This window comes from Vidua macroura, chromosome 5, assembly GCF_024509145.1.
Source record: "Vidua macroura isolate BioBank_ID:100142 chromosome 5, ASM2450914v1, whole genome shotgun sequence".
Taxonomy (NCBI): Eukaryota; Metazoa; Chordata; class Aves; order Passeriformes; family Viduidae; genus Vidua; species Vidua macroura.
In genome coordinates this window covers 24,482,558-24,504,398 of record NC_071575.1, presented here as the reverse complement: position 1 = coordinate 24,504,398, position 21,841 = coordinate 24,482,558, and the positions used below count along the sequence as shown (strand labels likewise).

At 35.8% G+C, this 21,841-nt stretch overlaps 1 protein-coding gene across 11 annotated transcripts in view; it reads left to right on the top strand.

Annotated features, from left to right (window-relative positions):
- Positions 1-21,841, top strand: part of PARPBP (PARP1 binding protein) — a 289,156-nt gene that overhangs the window by 161,777 nt on the left and 105,538 nt on the right. For 5 of the 11 annotated variants that reach the window (XR_008437131.1, XR_008437133.1, XR_008437128.1 and 2 more), the window contains 4 exons: positions 8,941-9,088; positions 9,833-9,870; positions 13,956-14,039; positions 16,151-16,861. The gene's annotated coding sequence lies outside the window, so the exon portion shown is untranslated. Of the gene's footprint in view, positions 1-8,940; positions 9,089-9,832; positions 9,871-13,955; positions 14,040-16,150; positions 16,862-17,504; positions 20,222-21,841 lie in introns of those variants that run through there. The other 6 variants (XR_008437132.1, XR_008437135.1, XR_008437137.1 and 3 more) reach the window with 6 other exon arrangements.

Here is a 21,841-nt window from a genome sequence, read left to right as displayed (position 1 = left end):
AGCTGTGAGCAACCTGGTCTAGTGGAAGGTGTCCCTGCCTATGGAACTAGACCATCTATCTAGTTGGTTGGTCCAAACCTTTCTATTGTTCTATGATTCTGTAATTCTATGTCTTCTGTCTCTCTAAACCTAGAAATTTTAAATAACATTTTTCAGAAGCATACTATTATAATTGTACTTTTGGAAGGTTATCTTGGATATATTATTCTTCAGCCAATTCCCTAGGTCAAGTTAGAGCCCCCCATAAAAATCTTCATCTTAAGTCAGCAACCAGTGGGTGCAACTGAGCTGGTGGTAGCAGCTGGGAAATGCAGGCATTCCCACAATGACCATGTCATTGTGTGCATTGGCATAAGCATCAGTCTTGGAAATTTGCCCTATTGTGCTTACCCTCTTCCCTTACCTTTCCCAGAAAAAAAAACTTAGTAGTGGTTGCTTTACTCTTCTGAGTCATTTCACTGAAGCAATGCCTAAACAAAAAATAGGGGTGCGCAGTTAGCTAGAGACAGAATTTTCCAACACCAGCTCAGACAATGATTAGTAGAGTGGAAAGAAGGATACTCAATCTGGCCTTGTTTTACACAGATCTTATAGGTGCTATTTATTATCAAGGTACTAAACAAGATGTTGATCAAGCATTGTAGCTTCAGTTCTGTGGAGTTTTGTATTCTGTAACTTTAATTCTTCTTGGGATGTAGGCAAACTGGGTAAGTATTTATCTCTTCTATTCAGATGAGGGGCTGAAACTTATGTTGTTAGCATTACAGAATCACAGAAATTAAAGATGGAAAAATTTTATTAGATCATCTACAGTAGTAGTTCATCATCTTGCCAATACAAGCATTTTACTATAGAACAATGACTCCTTGCCCAAAGCCGCAGAGAGAATCAGTGTCAGAGCCAGGATTAAGACTCAAGGAGTTGCTGGCTCCCTGTCCTCTACTCAAACGGTGAGAGCATTCTGCAGAAAAGCTAGATTGTCCAAACATTAACAAAAAACAGCAGGGATGATTTGATTAATTCAGATTTGTTGCTAAAAGGCCTGTAGTGTTTTTGATTATCTCTTGGGCCCTCATCAGGCTTAGAGGGGTGTGTGTGGTAAATTTCCTTTTACCAGTTTGTTACCTATAAGATCCTGAAGTGATATGTATTCTTGAGAAACATGCAATTAAAACACTACTTCCAGAAAATCCCTATGAATATATGGATCAGCATCTTTATGATAAATAAATCAGACTTAATCCTGTAAGCTCTTGAAGATAAGGGCTCTATTTTCAATATGTCCATAAAGTGCCTTACTGGACACTCTGGAAAGTACTGTGATATGTATTAATAATAACAAATATTTATTTATTGGACATGAAAGCTAAAGTTAGAAGTTATTTCTGAGGGGTTAGATTATTTGTTCACAAGCAACTGCACCATGAAAATTCCACATGCTTAACCTGCAGGACTATTTGTGAATACCAGTTATTCTGCATCCCATACATATTTTCAAGGATGAATAGTACATGGGAGGTTCTTAATATTTTTTATTATTACTGTATAGCACTCGGTATATATATTTTATACATGCTTACGTAGCACCTATAGAAAGAAGACTTAAAAAGTCAGTATCTGCTGCACACCCTGGTTTTCTCTTCCACACCAGAGTTTTCACACACAGATTTCCACAATAAAAGTATTATTATTATTGGTACTGAAGAAACTGCCTACTATTACAGATTTCAGATGTATCTCATTATAAGGTCCTGTTTTCAGTAGCTAAAATTTAACTATGTAAAGAAACATTTCATTTATATGTGTCCACCTCAAATAGGATTTTCTGAGAAAATTTCTAAGAAACTTAGAAGAAAAATTGCAACTATTTTAGTGACATCTGAATCCCTGTGTTTTGTAACAGGAATAGAACATTTGTCAAAAGGGGATCTTTATGTTGGATGTCTGCTTTCTTTCTGTTTTGAACAAAGTTTTCAGGACATTCTGAGATGTTCTGGAAGCAGGTTTTCTTCACTTAACTTTTTCCCACTTAAAAATGAAGTTTTCCACTGGTCTGATTCTGTTTACTCTTGAACACTAAGTCTTTTGCCTCTTCAGTGCTCTTTTGGTCTTTCCCCTGTTGTCAGATGACTTCTCAGACACTAAAAAATGACACTCAGTGTTGAGCTTTGCATTGCATTTTAGCAGGAATCTGAGAATGAGTGGTTACACGCTGTGGCAATGCAAAAGATAATGAGAATTAACTCTGCATGCCGCTAAGGTTGTGCTTTCACAATCACTTGAAGATGATCTAAGTAGATGCTTCTCCCAAAAGTGGTGACCTCACCTATCCCCAGACAATGGTGGCATATTCCTGCTTCTTGACTTTGAAAGAACTAATCCAGATGACAACTACTAACTTTTCAGCTGAATTAGTTTCCTAACACTGTATCCATGAAGATGGTAGCACAGAAGTGGGAGTAAGGTTGCTTACCTATGGCAGGAACAGGGGATGTTAGCTCATACAGGCAGCAGCTGGAATTATCTTTAATTAGTGCTAGCAGTCATGTCCTCCTCACCTTTCCACTGATGATATATAATCTTTAAATTCAGTCGGCAGCCTCTCAGTATAGAGATCAGTGAATAAGACATGGTTGGTGAATGTCAACAACTTTTGAACATGCTACTTGAGATATTTATCTGCTACTTAAAAATTATTAGGGATATTCATAGGAATTTTGTTGTATGCCTGTATTTCCTTTATTGTGTTATGGATCACCTGAATTGCATATTTAATTTTGCTGTCGAGGATGGAATTAATTTTATTTTAAATATCTGTAATGTAAAATTTGGAAACTGATCTGACCACCTAGACTCCCTTTAATCATCAATAAAATGTAATTGGGATTATTCGGTTGGGGCCTCTTTAAGTAATCTGTCATTAGGATTAATCATGCTCTAGAAATGCTCACCTTGCTGTATCAAGTAAATAAAAAAAATTAATTCTCTGCAGGGGAATAGTCACGTGACATCATATACATTGCTATCTGAAATGAAGCCAATCAAAAAGCCTCACCATCTAACCTGGTAAGCTCAAGGACTGGTTAGGAAAGGAGAACAAAAAGATAAGGTTCCCTTATGGGAGTATCCATGTTAACGTTTGTGCCCATTGTCTGAGTCTTACCAGTGCAACACTGCTGTACCATTCAGTTCAGACCTTCTGGCTTACTTGGAGCTGTAGTGTCCATGTTGAGGGTAATTAAAGAATAAATTCTTCACTTTGAGTGCATGAACACATTGCCCAGAGGAGCTGTGGATGCCTCATCCCTGGAAATGTTCAAGATCAGTTTGAGGTGATCTAGTGGAAGGTGTCCTTTCCAAAGACAGGGGCATGGAACTAGATCATCTTTAAGACCCTTTCCAACTAAAAAAATTCAGTGATTCTGGAGACTGGGCCAGAGAGACTGAAATTGGTTGGCAAATTCATAATGCAGCTGGGAATAAATGGAGCTGAAGGCAAGAACAACCAGTAGGAGCAATCAATGACCAACTCAGTTGCTCTTCTAAACAGCAGAGGTCTGTGCCATGCAGCAGGGTGTATCAGCCCCATCTGTGACTCATGGCTATCAGAATAGTGCAATGTTATGGATGTTGCCATTTCCCTGTTTTTCTATTTTAAAAATGTAATTATGGATTCAAAGTCAAGCACTTGAAAGTGAGAATTACCATTAAGATAATCCCTAAAGGATCATCATCCATGCTACATTTTCTGTGAAAGAGAGATCTCAGGTGGGAATTTACACTGTTCCTTTACAAAGTCAGTATATTTCTCTGAATTTCAAGGTTATACAGGCCTATGTAAAAAAAAAACCAAAAAAACCAACAGATATGCCTGGGAAAATGAAATTAGTAGTGTCTCCCTATATTTTAAGTGGAGGAAAAAATGAACAGGCAAGTACATGTAAGTCAATAAATTATGCTGTTGTACTGCTACATGCAAATATCTTGAAATTATTTTAAAAAAGGGAAAATATTTTTAAGAGCCCCAAATTTTGGGATTAAATAATCCTTGCAAAATATAAATCCTTTGTAAGTATTTTTGTTTGTTTTAAAACTAAATCTGATGAATGCCACTCTGTACAGTGGTATTGTCATGCTTTGTTTGGTGTTAAATACTGTGGACTAACTGAATCAGAGATCTAGCTACACAATGAAAATTGGACAGATATTAAATATTTGTCAAATTGAGGCCAAAGCAAGTACAGTTATAATACAGTTCAATGAAATTATGCTTTAAATATAAACAGTAGATATGTGTTAACTTCAGTTGAGTAATACATAAGAATTAAACAGCACACTTTCCAGCTGGGCATTTGCAGCCTTTGTCAGGTAACTAACAGTAGCTTCAGAGAGATTTAAGTGGTCAGGTTAAGTTCTATGCAAGGGAGCATGAGGCATGAGAAGAGCTTCAGTATATGAAAACAAGGGATGATCCCAATGAAAAGCACATATGTGCATTTCATATCCTGCGAATTCTCTGGCTCTAGTTGGAGATCATGCCATTGTTTCTAAATAGCTCTGATATTCCCCCCTGTGTCAGTGCTAAGCATTGTTAAAGTTTAATACTACTTCTGTGCTGTTCAGTTTTTTAGTTTTCTTGGCACACTCCACTGAGGAAGAGGAATGCTCAGGGCTAAAAATGAATAACTTAATTGCTGGGCCAAATTCTGAGTCCCTCAACTGAGCAGAACTCCCACTAATTTGAGAGGAACTTTTGTTCAGTTGACTGCATAACTTGAATCGTCCCATGTTAACCTCTGGTAGCTTAGTTAGTCTCATTGCATGACACACAGGGAAAACATCTTAATCCTGAGGAGCTGAGTCTAAAAATGTGTCACTAAAAACCCTCTTCTAAAACCATTTTTATGTTCTAGCTTCACTTTGATTTAATATTCTCAGCTGGTGGTGGAGCAGGGTACTTCTATACTAGCTGAGGCTTTGGTTTTGAGTTATCCTGCTGCATCCTGGGAGAGCAAGAGTAAAATTTTGGACTTTTTTCAGTAAAACAATATCTATTTGGAAATTACTTACATGTTCTTGCAAGATGATTGCTTTTGCTAATCCAACTAACTGCCTCAAATTCACTGTAATTTCAGATAAGCAAACTACTAGGAAACTTTGTTGTGTTGCATTCAAGGATGGTTGCAATTAACAGATGGATAAAACAGGGGGCTCTCCCTCCTCTTCTGTTTATGACAGTCAGTTAGCAATATGTTCTGTAACATTTCTGGAAGAAAGAAATAATGCTGCAACAAATAGGGCATAAGAGACTGTTTTTTAAGGCTTCTAGTCTGGCTGCATGCATGGTTGCTTGGTTCTCAAAGCAAAAGCACCTGATGTGAGATTTTTATTTTTTAAAGAATTTATTATGAAAATGATTTAAAGGAGAAAAGCAGCCAGATTCTTGATAGTTGACAGTTTTTGTGGCAATAAGGGAAAGACTTCCAGAAGTCCTCAAATTTATTTTACACTATGCATTTTTAAGTTAGAAGGGAAACTAGCATTACCTTTGATGGAATTTAGATCAGAATGAGAAAAAGCCCAAAACATTATAAATTTCAAAGAAATAGAAAATTTCAGCTTGAATTGTCATCTGTTGATCTCATGTACTGACATTTATGGAAATATTTCCATTCTGTTTTTCATGTCTTGTGACTGAGGTTATCACAATCTTATTCTAAATCTTGTCTTAATAACCTTAGTGTTAAGCCCCTTTTGATGGATTTAGGAAAAACAGTTAAAGACATTTGTTTTTCATTCAATGACTTAAAGTGGTGAATGACTTCACCATAACACTCGTGAGTTATTTGTTTTTATCTTGATAATCCAAAACATGCACCTTATTTTTGTTCTCAATTTGTCAGGCTTCAATTTCCAGTTGTTTGTTCTTGATATTTATCTTCTTTAATTAAAAAAAAAAAAAAAAAGCCAAAAAACAAAACCACTACCAAAACTATTTTTATTTAATCACTAATAAGCTATTATCAGGTCATCTAGTTATCCTTGGACAAATTGACTAGACTGAGCTGTTCTATTCTGTCATTCTATGACTAATTTTCCATGCTATGATTCATTCTTTGCTTTCCTGAGCCCTGCACAAATTTTTAACATCTTTGTTTTAAGTCTGGACATCAAGAATTACACCCACTATGCTAGTAGTGGCCTCAATGGTGAGAATCACATGTAAAAATCACTCCAAAATGAATGATCCAAATTCTGTTGCCATAGAGGCCAGATAGTACCTAGCTACCATGATAGATATAAAAGCTGTAATAACATTCAATCCCAACCTTTTCTTTGGTTTTGGTTCCTGTGGTTCTATGCACTCACCATGCCCATTTAGCTCTGAATTTTGGTTGTTCCAAAACTGTAAAGTGAAACTCATCTCAGCCCACAGTTCTTCCCTTTCTGCCCCCTGAATTTTGTGCTGAAACTATGCAAAAATGTGCGTTTTTGTTATTTTTATTTAAACAGCAAAAATAGTTTGGCTCAACTGTGCTGAAAACTGGGTCATGGCTTGTTCAAAATATTTGCAGCCCTTTCAAGGAACATTGGTTGTATTTAGGGCTTGTAAGGAACTCTGAATTCAACAGTTTTAGGTGGCAGGTGAGAACACTGTCCTGAGTTAAATGAATTTGCTTTTTATTATTTCAGAATATGCTATTGCAAGATAACTCCTGTTCATTTTCTTCCCTTAAGTTAGTGATTAAAGTTAAAAGTTCCGATATTTTTGTGTTCAGAGGGTGTCACATTAATTTAAATTAAGTTTGCTGCATATGAAAATCTCTCCATAAGGAATTGAACTCAAGTCTGTTTTCCAAGAACACCTGTGCCTGTGATTTCACAAAAACATTGCCTTGTACAAGCTGGGCTCAGCATGGTTGGGCTGAGGGCTCACAACAAAGTCACATTAGTTCAACAAGGCATATTGCACCAGCAGAGCAACAGTTACAGCATGGAGGATGTCCTCAGCTCAAAGCAAATATAAGGTCATCCAGCAGGAATGTTCAGGCACAGGTTGAATTACAGAAGTTTTTTAAGTCTTGGTAGCTGACTTGGTGTGTCCTCTCAGACAGTCAGTCAAATTAATAAAACCCAGCTCAAGTCTCAAGGAAAAAGTAGGAGAAAGGTTATATTGCCTTGCATGTGAAGGAGGCTAGCTGACAAGACAAACATAAAATGTCATAGTTTCAGTTGGTATATGGAAACTTGATTGTCTATATGACAGTAATGCAGATTGCTGTTAAAAAGTATATCTCTTGTGGTGTGTGCTTAATATTATGAAACTTCTGGTGAATGGACTCCAATTCATAGATTTTAACAAGGACTACAAATTGTTTTGGCAAAAAAGGCTGGATTTCCAGCAAATATGGAGCAAACTTTTCTTTGGAGTGGAACTGTGTAAAGTCTGCCTATTTCAGCCTTCCTTTGCTTTTGATCTGATTCAAACCTGTAGGCTTAAATGAAAAAAAAAAATCATCCAGTTCTTCAGCAACTGTTCAGTCTAGCTCTGAAAACTGAATTAATCTGGATTTATGGGGAGAGTAGGTTTCATACTTTGTCTCTAAATGTGAATGGGAGAATTATATCAACTTTGTACTTCCATCATTTTCACTCTGAGCATGGGTGAGAGAACACCAGCTAAAGTAAAGTTGTCAGTTCATTTATGTTATTTTAATAAATAGATGGCAGCATAAATTTGGTTTGTTCAAGGACTGAGGAAATCAAACCTTGGGCATGTGCTTTGGGATGGTAGTAAATACCACAATTTCAGCTTAGCATTGAGAGATTTTAAAAAGTGTATTTCATTTACTAAATCTTTATGCCATATCTTGGAATTGAAACATAAAGTAAAACCCAAGAAGTATGGAGCTATTTGGCATGACTGGTGAAAAATAGGAATGGAATCACAGATTGCTGGATTTTTCACATGAAGAAACATGGAATTAAAACTCAGCAAGTTGTGAAAATCATTGCAAATTCTAGACCCATTCCAGCTCTTTGAAATACTTGGGAAACCTTAAAGTAACTCAAGGTGTGAATTTTTGGAAAGCATGAGTCAATACCTGAGTGAACTTTGGGGACCAGACACCCCATGATTCTGCTGTGAATGAAGTCCCTGATCATTGCTCTTGTGCAATGCAGTGGAGGGATTGAAGGGATTTGCAGTGCCAGGATATCTACGGGACCCAAAGCAGTTGTTATCCACTTCCTTAAAAATAGTGTAGAATATGAAACCAAAGTCCACTGTACATTTTTTTTGGTTACATTATTAAGAGTGTGGAGAAATTGCAAATCACTATACTTAACAATACTTAGGAAAACCTTGAGTAGATGCCCTTAAGTCAGCATAAAGGTACATTTGTCCATGTAACTACACCTCAGAATATAATACATGTTGAACACAAACTAATGAAGTATGCATATTTGCAGGGATGCAAGAATTATTTATAATATTTACTAGGACGATTTAAAGGTTGGCCAAAATCCAGTTGGTAAAAACACTGAATATTTTTAAGCTTGTGATAGCAAACATACAAAATCTTTAGGTGTTTCAGAAAGCAGTCGCTCTTTGCTTTAGTGAGCCTAAGACACAGTTATAGCTAAATAAATGCATGCATGTGTTTCTCTGTTTCTCTTTATTTACACCTTCCACTCAAACTGATACAAGTCATATTGTTCTTGGGTATCAGAGAAAAGTCTCCTTCAACTCACTTTTGTAGCTAATTTTCTACTTCAAGTTGCTTCTTGAGCTCATATCTTAATGGGTTGTTTTTTTCTCAAGTGTCCTTTTTGTTGAATCTCATCACTTTCACCAGATGGTCACATATTTTCCACTAGAGATTCATTGCTAATTATCAATCCACTTTGCTTCACTGGTGTTTTTGCTTCATTTTTTAGCATATTCAGGTATCAGTCACTGTGATCACTCAGTCCAGAGCTGTGTATGTGACACAGGGTAGTTCACCAATCCTATGAGTCCCAGTAGACATCTCCAAAAGAAATCACCAGTCTGAAGTACAGAAACATGGATTCCAAAGTTAATCAGGTAAAGGGATGTATATTATTAACATTTAATGAAGAGGTTTATTTGTCATATACTTTTCCACTCCATGATACAGCCTTGTCAGCTCTAGTGTAACAAGCAAACCCTACACAGCACAGATAAATACCAATTTTTGGGCCATCCCTTGTAAACCAATTCCATCATGCTTCAGGTAGCTCTCTTCATATCTGCTACAGTACCTAAACAAAATGGGGTGAGTTGAGGACAGAGTTGCAGCCCTAACTCTGAATTTCCTGGCTTTTGTGGGCTTAAGTCATACCCTTAATGTTATTTGAAAGTATTTTTTTGTGGTTTAATATATACTATAACTTTTTCTTTTGTGACAACTGGATTTATACTGGCTTCATCCCTAATACCACTGGAAACTGGAAGCAGGTCATAGTGTGAGCCTGTCTTCCAAATATTTTAAACAGAAAGTCACCATTCGGCACTCATCGCTCTTGCTCTCCAATAAAAGTTCAGTGTTCCACTTCAATTAGAATGATACCTCTTATGTCAATACCACATCCAACTTGTAGACTATTTGTCCTCCTGAATGTTGAAGGTGAACAAATTAACAAAAATCTCCTTGTGCTTTTCTGCTTTCTGTTTTACTCATATGAAAGACCTGTGTTTAGTGAAAAAAAGGTGTGATTTTTTCACCAGAATTATTTTTCTTGTCTTTTAATTTGATTTTCCTTGGTTGATGCGATAATTATTCTATGCTCAAATATTTTTATGCTACAGACTGCATTCACATCGACCAAAATCTGCCTATCTCACCAGTAAGTACTATTTAATATCTTCATATTAAAGCCATAGTCCTTGGTTGTCTGAGTAATGTTGCACCACATAACAAGATAAGTCCATGTGCAGTTGTTGATGTGAAGTCCTGCCTCCTAATGACTTCTCAGGTCACAGAGTTGAAGAGTATTGCTGGAAGTCAAATCACTTTCATCAGAATGCTATTCCTCCCCCATGTGTACACAAGTGTTAATTAAAAGAAAAATCCTAGTCACACCAATTCTGTGTAGCACTGATTTCTTGTAGAGTAAAGTATGTGTGAACCCACATGCTTCTTCTTTGAGGAGGAAGCTGATGGATCATATCCTGCATTTATAGAATCCAGAGTCATGAGAAACAAAGGAATGGAGAAACCTCTGGTAGGAAATGAACGAGGGGATCAGTGGAAGGAAAATTGTAGAAGACAAGATCTTGAAGAATCCATGGGTACAGCTTGTGTTCCTATACAAGCAGGCAACAGAAAGTTCCAAACCCAAGGGTTACCCCACCGTCATGCCATACATTTTCTTCTGAGAGTGTGATCCTATGGTCCCTTCAATGCAACATGAGTGGGGGCTGTCACTGAATCAGCAGTCTCACCTTGCCCAGCCTTCTGAGAGTATGTTCCTGTCATTTTTCTTTACCACTGAATGAACTGTATCATTCTCACTCATACAGCCTCAGAGAGAAGCTGGGCAAGAGGAAGAATTCCATAGACAAAGAGGTCAGAAAAAAATCTTGAACAGCTGATCTGCTCCCTGTCTGATCAAAAAACTTTGCTGACATCACTTTTGTAATTCAAAAGCTTTTGTTATATATCCAGGAAGTCAGTAGATGCTGATTTATTTTTGGACAGACAGCTGTTGTTTGCAATTTGCTTGGTTCTTTATATTGTCAGAAAGGTGTTATTCAACATTTCAAAGCAGTTTGAGAGAAGCAATTTTACAGCCTGTGATTTTCAGGCCTTTGTACCTTTGTTTTGCCAGGAGAATACTGTTAGGCTTGTTTTGTACTTCATGCAAAAAATGATAGGATATAATTTGCAATGGTGGGCATTGTGATGAGTATTGAATTTGAGGATGTGTTCGAATCTGTCTCTTTTAAGGCTATCTGCCATTATTTTTTAATTTTATACATTAAATAATTAAGCAATATTCATCACTGTGCCATAAATGGAAGAACAGATTTTCTCCCACTTCAAGAAGCTGAGAAGCTGAAACAGCTTTAGCTTTATGCAGAATGGTCAAAATCAAGTTCTAGAAGACACTACCTCTGCCAGCCACTGTCTAGAAGGGATTGCTCAGAACACTGTGTAAGGTCTATATGTGCATGAAAAAATCCCTTTTACACAGATTTGCGTCTCAGTTCAATTCTGTCTAATTTCATTAAGGAGCACTTAAGAAGACTTCATTTTTGCAGCTGTCTTAAGTGTTTCCTCCATTAAACTAAACCCGTATAAACTTTCTCTTCCTTTGTTGTCTGACGTAGCTTTCACTTTGAAGAACATCTTTAACAAGAAGGAGAAAAAATACCTTTTTACTCTTGAAAATCAGCTGGGAAATTTTGGCATTTTGCAGATTAAGTGTTAATTTTTTGTCATCTTATTGGATCCCAGTTTTTCTCACCTGTGATAAGATCCACACACTTACCCCTTATATCACTTGTACTTTCCTGACAATGCAAAGGAGTTGTTTTGGTGGGGCTTTTTTTGGTTTGGGTTTTTTTGTTTTGTTTTTTTTTGTTTTTTTTTTGTTTTGTTTGTTTGTTTGTTTTTGTTTTTGGTTTTTTGGGTTTTTTTTTTGGTTTTTTTTGTTGTTTTTTGTTTTGTTTTTTTTTTTTTGTGGGGGGAGCATTTTAAATACATTTGAAGATTGTCATGGTGAACCACATAGCCTATTTCTTCCACCTTCCTTCCTTTTTGGCGGCTAGCAGAACTGTGCACAGGGTTCTTGAAATCCCAGGCTGAAACAGTATTTTTCTAGTAATTGGTGTAAACGCTATTACTTAAGTTTTTCATCTGTATAGTTTTGCAGAAACAGCAAAAGTTCACAAGACTGTGAATTTGTCAAAAACAGGGCAATGTTCTGGTAAAGGGGACATCTTCCCAAATTTTCAAAGTTAAAAAATCTCATCAAAATGACAGTGGTGATATTGTGGCCAGTTAATAGTTCTAAGGTCATTGTCTTGCTGCATCTCCAGGGAACAGATCATCTCTTTTTTCATCTTGTTTCCATTCTTTTGGGCTGATCTCTGTCTCTAAGTAGCAGAAGGAGTTTGTTTGCGCCCTCAAAATACAGTACAGTAGAGAGGAATGTGTGTGTCTATGTATGGACACACATAAGTGCACAAAACCACAGAGGTTAGTTTTAATTTACTTTAAAATGCGTAAGTGTATTTGGGAGATGGAAACTAAGAGAATTCATAATAAGGCTGAATGTAGTCCAGGAACCTTGTAAGATTTGAGAATAGAAAGCAGTTTTCCAATCTTTCATGTATGGAAATACCGGATGAGTCAATGGGTGTTCTCTGAGCTAGGAACTTCCAGGGCTTCTCTATGTCAGCATCATCGCCTTATAACTTGTTTTTAAAGGCCACCCAGTGTCCACAGCCACCCCTGATTTAACTGGAGCTTTGGGTGCTCAGCACCCCTGAAACTGGGCTTATGGCTGCCATGGTGTTTGAGGAAAGGCAGGCACACAAAAACAGTTTAGAGAAATTAACATCTGGCATTTGGGTTAATGTAAGACTTGTTAAAGGTGAGAATTCCTGGTAAAAAATTACACTAGAGATTTTTAAATCCCCTCCCCACCCCCCTACCCCCCCCCCCGAAAACCCTCCAACAAAACAAAACAAAACCAAAAATAACACAAACCAAAACAAAACCCAAAACAAACAAACAAACAAACAAAACCATAAAAAAACAACAAACAAAAACCAACAAAGGAAAGAAAACCTGACTTAATCATGGTGAAATAACACTGTGCTTTTAAAATGCTTTTGACCACAAACAGTTTGGAGCAACCAACTGCAATCTATTAAGTTTCACTCACGGGGATTTTACTTTTTCCTCAACCTTTTCTGGTATATTATATAAGTATTTTTAGGAAATTCACAGTTCTTATTGAGTTTAAAAGAAATATCTAGCTTTATTAGGAGAAACCAATTAATATCCATAGCTTCTAAGGTAGACTTTGGAAACTAAGGAGATTTTTCACTATTGATTGATGTATATGTTCGTATATGTTCTGGTTTTTTTGTTTTTTTTTTTTTTTTCCTTCTGGGACTTATTTTATTTTAGCTTTAGGGTAAAATCCAGCCTGATTTATGCAAGTGTCATTATGTAGAATGCTGGAATTTTTATTACATTTCTTTATTAGAGATGAATAAAGTAAGCAGTTGCCTTAGAGAGTGTGTCTATCTAGAACAAGATTCTTTTCAATATCTAGCTTATATGGGAGAAATTTTTATTTAGCTTGGGAACTCTGATTTTGGTACCTGATTCAGAACAAAACCATTTTCAGTTTGGTCCTTGTAACTAACTGATGGAAGAATTAAAAGAAAATGTAAGTGTTAGGGGAAAAATTACTTGGAAGTATCTCTGCCTATTTATTTTGACAAGAGAATACCATTGGATTGGTTTCCATTTCATCCAAAAATCAATAGGATATAATCCTATAGGATTTGCAATGATGGGCATTATGCTGATTATATGATTTGGGAATTGGTTAGAATTTGCCTGTTTTGAGGCTGTCTGCAGTTATTTGATAAATTGGATAATTAAGCAATAATCATCACTGTCACATAAACAGAAGGCTAGATTTTCCCTCACTTAAAGAAGCTGAGAAGCTGAAAGAGTGTTAGCCTTATGGAGAATGGCCAAAAGTCATCTTTACTATGCCTTCCACTTGAAAACAAAATAAATATATTCTTTAAGAAACATATTTTTAAGAAAATCTGTAAGAAATAGATTTTAATCTTTAATTTTAATCTTTTATCTGTTTAATCTTTAAGAAATATATTTTTAAGAAAATAAGTTTAAGAAATAAATAAGTAACTCAGTGCTTACACAAAATTCTCTTGATTTCAGGGGAGATGCTCTGCATTACAGAGAGAATGAACTTTAAGCCTTCAGCCTTCCCATTTGCTTTTCTGGGGATAAATTCAGACAGAGGTAAGTATGTTCAATACAGAGTCTATGAACAATCATGAATTAACACCCTACACAGCATTCCAAATTAATATTTTCTGGGAAAAATCTTTAGTGTACACTATAATAAATTAGCAATACTACTGTAATGTAGTATATTGATAAAGTAATTTTACTAAAATTCTTCTAGTAATGAAGCTATTCTAGAATTAGGCTTTGTCTTGCAGTTCATGGAGCTTTATATACTGAAAAATTAAGCAAAAAAATTTGCTTTGCATTTATTTGAAAGCAGGACTTTTGAAGAGCATCATACTAATTCTGTAAAGCTTAGCAAATATTTCTGAGATTTCCAGGAACTATCTTCCTGCGTACAAAAAGGTGGTAAAGGAACATTTTCTACTGGTACTAAGGTTACTGGGGAAAGTTCATGGACTCAGGGAGGTTTTCGGGGTGATTAACCTCAGGTGTTAAGGCTGATGCATAGAATTTTTTCTCTGAGAAATAACTCATGCTGATCTGATTGGAATAAAGAGGTCCAGCAGATCATGGTCTTACAACTGTCTGTACCAACACTTGTGGATGCAATATTGTATAACAAGGCTCTGTGTTAAACAAAGAGACAGATGGAAAGGCCTGAATTTAAAAAGGCTCTCTGATACTTCTTTCTGGGCTCCTCATGTTAACAATGATTGGCTGCTGGATAAACTAGATCTGCACAGATCTTCATTGCTTCATGAATTGTTGTCTCAGAAGCTTTTATTGTTCTGTGTAGATTATTAACACACTTGCATATGACTCTGCACTTACCAGTCCTGATGTTGTCCCAGGGACAGCACGGGTAGAAGTTCCTCCATGAAGTCAGTCTTGTGTAGATCATCTCCAAGACCCACTGGCTCAATCTCCTCCTGGATGGAGGGAAAATAAGTGTCTTATTATCAAAATATTGTGTCATTTCAAGGTTTTAAGACTTAACTAGGACCACTGAAAGAGACACAATGGATTAGAGGTGCAATAAACACAGAAACTGTAATAGAGACCCTCTGGCACACACCAGTCTGTGAGAGTTTTGTAAAGAGGAAAGATTAAAGAAAGGTTAGATAGGTCTTCAGTGTGCTGAATGTCTCTCACTTTTTTTTATAGAATAGTATAACTGAACGGTGCTTAACTCAGTTTAAAATTTTACTTTATGGTTGACCTTTTCCAGCTTAATGATGCAGTTTCAGTGGTAGGACACAGGAGACATGCCAGTGACAATGATTAAATAAAAAAGAAAACCATTAAGAGAAACTATGTATATTGTTGCCTAGCAGAGAACCAAAACATTGTTTTCCTGAAAGCCACATGAATTTGTTTTCTAGATGTTAAAAAGGGCATTGGACATCAATAGAAAAGAATGGGAGGAGAGAGCTGTGTTGTGGTAGTTGTCCTTTGGATAGTGATCATACTTATTATAATATTTCCATATGATTTTTATATGAAAATAAACATTGAATTTGCAAAATAGTGCTAGACTTAAATAGTATTAAGGTCACACTCCAAGTAGATATTTTAGAATGTGCTTCACTTTACTGACTTTAATTACTGTCTCACTCTACCTGTTTCCAGGTGTTACCTCAAATCTGATATGGATAAATTAAAACTTAATCTTTTCCCCGTTAATCCCTTTTGCCTTCTTTCTAATCAGTAGAAATAATGCTAATCTGTTTATTCAGTCCCAGAACCCAGGCACAACTTTTGGGTTGGGCTTGAGTCCAGACCTTCACATCCAGGCTCTGTGTGTCTCTTTGCCGTCTGAGACCTGTGTTCTGGGCTGGGGTAAATCTGTCTCTGAACATATCAATTTATATACCCTAACTATATATAGACAGCAAAAACAAGTAGTTTAGATCAGATAAATTTTTAGCAGGCCACAGTTGGATACAGCGAATCCCTAGATGAGATGATGTGGGCCTGGATCAAAGATTTAGCAATATGTAAGTATAGAAAAGGTGGAATATGAAAGATGATCTGGAGAAGGACCTTTAAGACATAGCATCATTTTGAGACGTCTAGGCAAAAGGGTTGTTTTTATTCTGTCTGGAGTTAATAAGAGCTGCTGCTTTCTTTTTTTTTTTTTTTCCTTTTAATTTCTGAAGAAAGGCAGATCCCTGACTTTTGTTCTCTTCAAAACAAGAATTAAGATACATGTGTTGGAAGAATATTACTGAAGCCACCCGAAGCGTAAGAATTCAAAAAACAATGAGCTTTGAAGATGGCATTGTAAAGCACAGTTTTTACACCAGACAAGGAATAGGTGCAGTAAATTAAACCTGAGCCAAAGGATTCTGTTAACTTTTGCTAGTGGAGGCAATGAGCTGATGGTGACAGCTGATACTCTTCAGCCCCTGAAGACTTGAAGCTGTAAGAGTAGGCTACCACCCGGGAAGATTATGCTGCCTTCATGGCCTAGAATGCAGGCTGATTTTCCTGTGATTTGGAGAATTGCTTTTGAATCAATTATGTTAAACCCCAAGGGCAATTCCTTCCTTTTCTTGACACTTGAAATGAATGACCTGTCAAGGCAAATGCTTAATTTTCTAAATACAAAGTCATTTGGCATATAAACAGCATGGATTTTTTCTGGTTTCATGTCTATGACATACAAAGTCTAAATCTATGTTTGATCAATGGAGGGGAAGGAAGCCCTCTAATTTGCTCCTGCTTTGTATTTAAAATGTTCTTTTACATTCCTGTGTAAAAAAAGAAAAAAAAAAAAAAGCTTTTAATAATAAGGGTTTTTTGTTTGTTTCTTTGTTTGGGTTGGTTTTTTTTTTGGTTTTTTTGTTTTTTTTGGTAAATTAGAAAAATGGAAGCTTATTTTTAAGCAGGAAGTAATTTAATTTTTTTGTTGTTGTTTGCTTAAATGGACTCCAATTACAACTGAACTGGACTTTTTGAAGAGGGCTATGAATGTTCATAAAATAGATATTGAGATTACCTGAATGAGTACTATTTCTTCAGGCAGACAAGGCACATAAATTTATTCCATATTTCCAGACTTTTCTACTTCTTTGGCAATTTGAAATACAAAATTCTCACCTTCTTCTTTCTGGCCTTCATCACACATCAAAAGACCAACAAACACTACATTAAATCTGTTGATTTATTTATTTTTTTTTTTTTATTTTTTTTTTTTTTTTTTTTTTTTTAAATTTTGAATAACTATTCAAACAACCTGTGTTGTCCAGATATCCAAAACCTCTCTATGGTATTCAGTGCTAAGGATAACCCAATTTCAGGAAGACTGAAGGTAATAGATTTCATGGGCGTTACTTAAGTAAAATTACCACCTAAGTAAAGTGGGAAAACATCACATGAAAACCAAACAAAATTGTCTCATTAAAAGATGCCTTAAGCCCAAATGAAATAAGAATATCATAGAGTCTAGTTTAAAATCGAGGTGAAAAATTGGAAGAAATTTGCAGGAAACTTTTCCATTTTGTTTTACAGAAAATGAATGGATATGTTCCCATTCCTGTGGAAAATTTTGGAGGTACCTCACATAATTTATAATTGATTTTCCACTAAACTGTTGAAGAATCATTTTTACTTCTGTTGCTAAAGTGCAGCACCAGCAAAAAAACCTAGAGAACATCTTGGCAAATTCTTCAGAAATTACCTTTACCTCAAAAACCGGAAAGTATGATATTTTTTTGTTTGTTTTTAGGGCTTCTTGGGAGTTTTTCTTGCATTTGAAAAAGAAAATATTGTAAACGTGTGGAATACATTAGTTCCATAATGTATTCCTCCTATTCAGTAGGGTCATAGTGCTGTAGTATATTTTAGCTGACCATTTCAAATGACACTTTAAGGTAAATTTTATAGTTTTTAGATTTGAAATTGAATAATTCATTTTTAGAGTGCTTGGTTCTAATCTGTGACTTAAAAGCCATACTTGAGCAAGTGTCAAACCTGCACTTGGTTTGTTCTTTCCTAGATTTCCAAGATTCTGGATATTAGGAGTTTTAAATAATCATCTCATCAGTTTTATTACCATATAATGAGTCTCTCAGCCTTGAGTTGCTGCTGAATTTTCTGCAGCAACAAAAATGCTTAATTATCTGGAGAGCAATTTAAAGAACTCAGAAATTTCATTTAGTGTGTGAGAACTTTGCCCAGAACTTGAGTGCAATACAAAGAGCCATTAGAATCAACCTTCATTGAGAAGTTCACTAGAAATCAAGGAGAAATTTATCCCTTCACCTGAAATACAGTTTTATCTGCACTGTTTTGGTGTCTTCTGTTTGATACAGACAGAAGTGACATGCACATTTTTACCACTCATTATTGAAGTCATGCTGCAGAGGATGAAGTCTTCAGCTAAAGGTGAAGGTTCTTTGGGATTAAATACACATTTTATTACTGATGTCAGGGAGATTAGCATTTTGTCCTTAGTTTCCATAAAAATCAACCTGGAATCATTCCCTATTTTCATGGTTTAACCCCAGCTAGCAGCCAAGCCCCACCCACACCCTTGCTCACCCTCCCATCAGTGGAATCAGGGAGAGAATTGGGTGAAAGCTGGAAAACCCATGGGTGGAGATACAGACAGTTTAACAGGGAAAGCAAAAGCTGTGCACACAAGTAAAGAATTAAGTCATCTCTTCCATGGGCAGGCAGGAGTTGAACCATCTCCAGGAGAGCAGGGTCCCATCACACGTGATGGTGACTTGGGAGGACAAACACCATCACTCCAAACATCCCCCCTTCCTCCCTCTTCCCTCCACTTTATACACTGAGCATGATGTCATACGGTCTGGAATATTCCTTTGGTCAGTTTGGGTCACCTGCTCTGGCTCTGTCTGCTCCCAGCCTCCTGTGCACCCCCCAGTTCCTCACCAGCCTCATGAAAAGGAGCAAAGGCTTTGGCTCTGCATAAACCCTGCTCAGCAATAACAAAAACATCTCTACACTATCAAGCCAGTGTTCAGCACAAATCCCAAATACCAACCACTGTGAAGAAAAATAACTCTACCCCATTCAAAACCAGCACACCAATGCACTGCACTGATTTTTCAACCCTGTCTTTGTAGCATCTTTTGCAAAATTACTTACACAGTAGACTGTAGAGACAGCTAAATGAAAGGATTTCACTCGTTCTCTCAAGCAACAGACATTAAGCTACCTTCTATTTCCTAGAGCCCTTGAGAATATATTTTAGTTTAGCTGTGATATTAGTTCTGGTTGTATCACTGATACAAAAAAGAGTGTGTAAGATTAGTTTCATTGCCAGTATCCTTATCTGTACATTTCACTTGACACTGGTGAGATTTACAGAGACTCTTTGAAAAATATTTCTGCCAGTATTTTCTTTTGCTACAGAACCATCATATACCTTGAAAAATACTGCTTAGGACACAGGTGCATCCTTTTGTTTCCAATTTCCTAACAGCTAATGTTAGATCATGCATATTATGTTTCCAAGACCTAGTTTTAATCAAGCTTATTTTCAAAAGTCCCCATTTTTATCTGTATCTGGATACACAGCCAAGACTGGATATTATCAAGTTTTTTGACTTGAAAACCTTCAAGTAAATGCTAGAATATTAACTGAAAATTCTGAACTGAAATACCATTTACCTGACAATATCATTACCACATGAGTTTCAAGCCAGTCTTGACTACTTTCTACATGTGTTTTAGGCCTTCAAATTATAGCCAGTTCTGTACTTCAAAGAGTGTATTCAAGGAGAATATTTCAAAGACTCCTGTCTTTGAATTGATTATTCAGTGACTGATGCTAGAAATAAAAATTAAACAAAAAATCCTACTTGATGTTTGACATAGAATTTAGGAGGTTTTCCCTTGCAATGTATGTCTCTTTTTTTTTGGGTTATTTTGTGATGATTGATAATTTCTTAATCTCTAAATACCCATATATATAATGCAGATCAAATGCGTTTCACCTTATTTAAGGTATATCTTAAAGACACTAAGGGGAAAGTATGACATCTGACTTCAGATTAGCAATCTATTACTGTATTGTTTCAGGTTTCAAGATAATTACCATGCACTCTCTGGAATTTGAACTAATAACTCAAAGCTTATTTGCTTAGATATTTTTGCTGTGGTGGACTTTGGCTGTGAAGCTTTTAATGCTGGTATTTATAAGTGTGATGTGACTTTATTTCCTGAAATGACATTAAAAGTATTTTTGATTTATGTGACTTATTTGTAATAATTTAGAATGCTAAATCTGATTATTTAAATTTGCTGAGCCAACAGGCTTGATTGATATAATAAAAAGGAGTCCTCTTCATTTATTAGTTGTTTAATTTGGTAATAATAAAATGCTAGATCATAATTAAGTTGATCTGTAAGCTCACAAAGACAAAACTGTCAAGGTAATTAGTGGAAAAACAACTCTCATCCCTTCCTCCTCTATTTAAAAATAAAATTATATCAATTTTCAAGCTAACATATCACAAGGGAAAATCACTGTATAACTTCACTCTCTCAAAGAAATCTCTTCAGTCAGTTAAAAAAATGGCCAAAGATTTACCCCATAGATCCTGAAGATTACTTCAATGTATGGAAAGATAAAAGGACACAATTACCTTTTTATCAGTTGAGTATTAGCCTTATTTTCATAATTTTATGAGTTCCTTTTAGTTACTGTTAATTTAGATTTGTTCTAGTGGGGTGATTCAGTTGCAAGTTCCTCTGTGTAATTCGATCTGGTTTTGATTTATTTTCAAAATAAAAAAGAAACTTTAGAACAGGAATTATATGCTGGAAGACACCTTTGGCTCAGATAAACACACAGGTTTGGAGTAGGAGAATGCAATTACATGTAGGACTTGAAAGTGTATGATAAGATCCTTGGCTATTTTAAATACATCTTTGAACAGATTCAAATGGATGAAAACAATCCTGGATGAAAATGTCCTGATATAAGCTAATCCACTTTTTTTGGGGTTGTTTTTTTTTTTTAACTGAAGTTGTTTTTTAAGTTAAAAAAGAAATTGTAAATACTCCAGACTAAGTTATCTTCCTTTCCTATCTCTCATATTTTCATCTGCTGTGATGTCTCTGAGGCATACAAATTCATTTTAATTCAAATCTATTTTTCTTTCTTTCCATTCTGATTTCACCTTGCCTTTCACCTCTATTACTCTTTTCCATCATAGAATCTGCAAACACAATCTGTCCTTTTGGAGCCAGCGAGTCTCTGTGACCAAATTTATAGCACCCAAGGTGCTACAAACAGTAAAATGCAGTAAATATCAAATAATACAATATTCAATTCTGCACTGTGATTTGAAAAATGGAAGAAAATTATTAGTGTTTTCTACAGCATCAAAGAAATTATTGCCACAGCCATATGCTGCAGAAATTTATACAGATAGCTGAAGCTCTTTCGACATGTTATCAGCATTGTATGCAAGAAAATTTTGACATTTTCCATTATGAGGTCATTTTTTTAAAAATTGCTATTAACTTTGCTAGAATTAAACTGCTGGAGTTGAAATCTCCTTGTCTGACCAGAGCTGGTTTTGTTCATTTTAAGTTTTAGTTTCATGGATGATAAGTCTTACATATCATCTTACACTTGTTGCCATGACAATGATGATCACAAGTATAGTCTTTGGAGCAGGGAATTGCTATGTGAGAGAAGGATGGTTTGAGTTTTAGGGATGGATCATTTACTTGCCCTTGAAATTTTGCTCAGTTTTGGCTAACTTATAATTATTTGAATAGTCTTAATTCACACATCCTCAGTAGAGTTTTGTTAACAAATTTTCACACACATTTTATGAATATTCCCTGTGTCTAAGGCATGTTTA